This window comes from Ochotona curzoniae, unplaced genomic scaffold (genome assembly GCF_017591425.1).
Source record: "Ochotona curzoniae isolate NIBS_2020 unplaced genomic scaffold, NIBS_Ocur_1.0 patch401, whole genome shotgun sequence".
NCBI classification, from domain to species: Eukaryota; Metazoa; Chordata; class Mammalia; order Lagomorpha; family Ochotonidae; genus Ochotona; species Ochotona curzoniae.
Genome location: NW_024466975.1, coordinates 840,541 through 844,607, shown reverse-complemented (window position 1 = coordinate 844,607; position 4,067 = coordinate 840,541). Strand labels below are relative to the sequence as shown.

Genomic DNA, 4,067 nt, shown 5'->3' with positions numbered 1-4,067 from the left:
TTTGTGATTTATCTTGATCATGAATTCTCTTATTAACTATGAGTTTGGGAGTGTTCTCTACTTTTTCTCTCAAAGTCTCATTTCCTCTTGAGAGTTAATGTATTTCTGTTTTAAGTCTTACTGTAAATAAGATAACCAGATATTTTAGTAACAGCATCAATAATAGGTGTGGTTTTCTCCCTTTTTGGTGGGAACTTGCTTAATGTTTCATGGTTAAAGAATGGCTTTGTATGTCTGAAAAAACTCTCAAAAGAAACTTGTGGGCCCGGCATGATGGCTCAGTTGGCTAATCTTCTTCCTGCACATTGCAGGATCCCATTTGAGTGTTGGTTCATGCCCTGACTGCTCTATTTCCCAGCCAGCTCTCTGCTTGTGACCTGGGAAAGCAGCGGAGGACAGGCCCAAGCCTTGGGACTCTGCACCCGTGTGGGAGCCCTGGAAGAAGCTGCTGGCTTCGGATTGGCTCAGTCCCAGCCGTTGCAGCCACTTGGGGAGTATAATATAAGTATAATATAAAACTCAGAAAACTGACACAGACACAATGTCATTTTGTGGTGACTGTCAATTGTATAACCATGACGGCCACCTAGCTGCTCTCCAGGTCGAATTTCCTGGGGCTTTTCCTCTATGGCGTGTCTTCCCACTCCCCGGCTCTGGTAACCATTGAGTAGTTCCCTGTCTCCTTTTGATTTTCAGAATGTCATGAAATGATATAATGTACAAACTTTTTTTTTTTGTAGGAATAAATTTATTTTGGTATAGAGTATTTCAAAACTTATTTATACTTTTTTCACAATATACATTTTCATAAGACTTTTTTGTTGTTATTTTATGCAGATATTTATTAAAAATAATGCCAGTTCACATCAACCGCTGGCGAATCTGAGCACCAGCATAGAGTGTGGGTCAGGCCAGTTTCGGTTGCAACACATACCAGTGCACATTAAGGAATGCCAAGGTGAGGTGAGCCGTACCAGATGTGGTTGCAGTGCCCAAACAGCACATGTGAGAGGGCAAAGCTGGCAGGGGAATGTGGGCTCCCCTGCTGGACAACCACTCCCACTGGAGAGCATGAGTTGGGATGGGGGCAGACCAGACCAGGCAGGGCTACAACACCTGTGGGCCTCATGTGAGCTAGATTGGGGAAGGGCCAGGTTGGGCTGACTGTTCCAACTGGTGCAAGCAAAAATTAGAGTGGGTGAGGGTTGGTTGGGCTTTGCCACATCATCAGATGGCAGAGGCTGGCACTGGGGGCTAATTCTGTTAAGTTAAATGCCAGAACCACCTGGAGAGTACACAATCCAGAAGTTGGAGTGGCCTAGTAGGGAGATAGTGGGCACCTCCCTTGTGGGTAACCACTCCCACAAGAGAGCACAAAAGCCAGGACAGGGGCAGGGGTGGCTAGACAGAAAGGCACCTGCCAGTACATGTGTGGGCTGGATAGTAGGTTGATTGGGTTGAACTAGGCTTCAATGCCCACTGACAAGTACCAGAGCTAAATGGGATATGGAACAGACTGAACAAGCCTGCGGTACATACTGGCATGCATGGGAACCAGGGTAGGGAGCAGGCCTGGTGGGGGTTATGGGGAGTCACCCCAACTAGGCTGCAGTTCCCACTGGTTTACATGAGGACTGAGTATGAAGTGGGAAGGATCGGGCTGGACTACAACACCCATTGGTTCAAGTGGAAGACAGGGCTGGAAACAGAACTGACCCAGCAATTGAAACGACCAGCATGTGCATAAGCTGATTGGGGCGACAGACTGTGCTGGACCCTGTACTGGCAAACTCACACAAGAATCAGGTTTGGGATCATCTCAGACGAAGTTTCCCTGGAGATCCCTCCAACTGAACTGCTGATCTCAGAACCCCAACCATGAAGAGACTATGTCAGCCAGTAGATTCTGAATAGGTTTCATCGTGATTGGAATGGTGAGACTGGCAGCAATTCAGACCTGTTGAACTATCAAAACTGCTTGAGCAGGACCCTTGGAGTGTGCCTCACATCGGGGACCTGGGATGGGAGGGAGGCTGGGTGGGGCTTCTCCCTTTGTTTCTCCCCTGACCCCAGATACAGGGAAAAAAATGGTTAGTGTGGAAACAATGGTATTACCCACTTTCCTGTAGCTTTTGACCCTTTGTATCCTAATCAACTAAGATCATTTAAAAAATAATAACAAATAAATTAATTTTTAACAATAATGCTAATGCCCTGGGGAACAAATTCAAAGGATCTTTGTAGCAGACTTCATTGTAATTACCTAACTAAATAATAAAGGCTTATTTTAACTTACAGAATTCATCTTCCCTAAACATGTTTGGTCAGCAACCTGGGGCGAAGCTGGTCTCCCCAGGTTTAATCAGGACCCAGAGGGATTTCTGTACTGTGTGCCTCCTGCACCTGCCATGGTGCTGAAAGGTGCCACACTCAGGGCACAACTGGGTGGTTAAACTGTTACAAATGAGCAAAAGCCCGTTGAAGATTTTTCTTTTTTCTTTTCTTTTTTTTTGTAAGTGTTATTCCAAAATGCTAGTTTCTAGCAGCAAATGTATTCCCCTTATTCCCGCCCCTCCCTATTTCTTAAAGTAAACTTGAACACCTGTGGTGTAGAAAGACGTGAGGGTGAATCAAAAGTCAGCCATTGGACAACTGCTTACCCAGACTGTGGGAGCGTGAGTAAGGCATCAGATGGTGGGACTTTCTCGTAAGCATCTGATTCTATGCCGTAAGGGGTCTGCACCATCTTCACCGCAGATTTCCCGAAGAGCTGGCGCTCTAGTCTATCAGCTGCCCCCAGAAGCCTGCGTTGGGCTTGATGACCGGTCTCCGGCCTTCACCCAGCGGTAAGCCTCCAGCAGGCACACGTGGTGGAATTTCATCAGGTAAGCAATGCACAGAGTGGCCGAGCGGCTCACCCCCGCAGAGCAGTGCACGAAGGTAGCCCCTTGCTTCCTGCTCACGCTGTGGATCTTGTCGGCCACGGTGTCAAAGTACAGCCCAATGGGGATGTGAGGCGTGTCAGCCAGAGACACTTTAACGTACTCGAACTGAGGCCAGTAGAAATTGGGGATCTTGATGGTCGCATTCACGATGCACGTAAAGAGCCGAGACTCTAGCAAGTCCCGGTTGGAGGCCACACTGCCTCTGCCAAGGAAGAGCGAGGAGGTGATCTGAGCCATGTCTCCCACATCTCCCTCGGTAAGCATGCGAGGAGTCGTGAGAGTCCGCAGCAGCGTGCTGTGACCTCGGGAGCTCATGCAGAGCCCAGCAGACACACGCGCATGGTCGCAGGGCAAGTGACTGTTCTGTTCTCCTCCACGCAAGACTTGGAAGGCAGCTTCCTTCTTGATGAGGGCTTCAGGGAACACGTGAGGTAGCCCTTGGCCTGGCTGGAGAAGGTCCTGAGTGAGCTGGTTCCTGCTTTGGAGACCCGGATAAAACTCCTGGCTCCTGGCTTCAGAATGACTCAGCTCCAGCCTTTGCAGCCACTTGGAGAGTAAATCCTCAGAGAGAAGATCTTCCTCTCTGTCTCTACTCCTCTCTGTATACCTGCCTTTCCCCAAAAAAATTTAAAAAAAAAAAAGATCAATCTTTTTTTAAAAAATAAAAAGTCCTTGCCTCACATGTGCCAGGATCCCATAGGGCCTCTGGTTGTAATTCTGGCAGCTCTACTTCCCACCCAGCTCCCTGCTCGTGGCCCGGGAAACAATTGAAGCTGGCCCAAGGTCTTGGGACCCTGCACTTGCCAGGGAGACCTGGAGCAAATTCTTGCCCCCTGGCTCATTGCAGCTACTCAGAGAGTGAACCAGCAGGTGGAAGATCCTTCTTTTTGTTTCTCCTCTCTGTCCTGGATCAGCCAAGAGTTGAAGTGGCAGAGCAATGGAAGAACCTGACCAGAAACAGAGCCAAACTTTTTAAATAGTTGTTTTTAAAGATATATTTATTTTTATTGTAAAGGCAAATTTACAGAGAGAAGGAGAAAAGATGGAGATAAAGATCTTCCATCTGCTGATTCACTCCCCAGATGCCTGCAATAGCCAAAGCTGAGCTATTCTGAAGCCAGG

At 47.9% G+C, this 4,067-nt stretch overlaps 1 pseudogene; it reads right to left on the bottom strand.

Moving 5' to 3' along the window:
• Positions 1-2,637: 2,637 nt before the first annotated feature.
• LOC121167626 lies at positions 2,638-3,260 on the bottom strand (annotated as a pseudogene).
• Between the last annotated feature and the right edge of the window lie 807 nt (positions 3,261-4,067).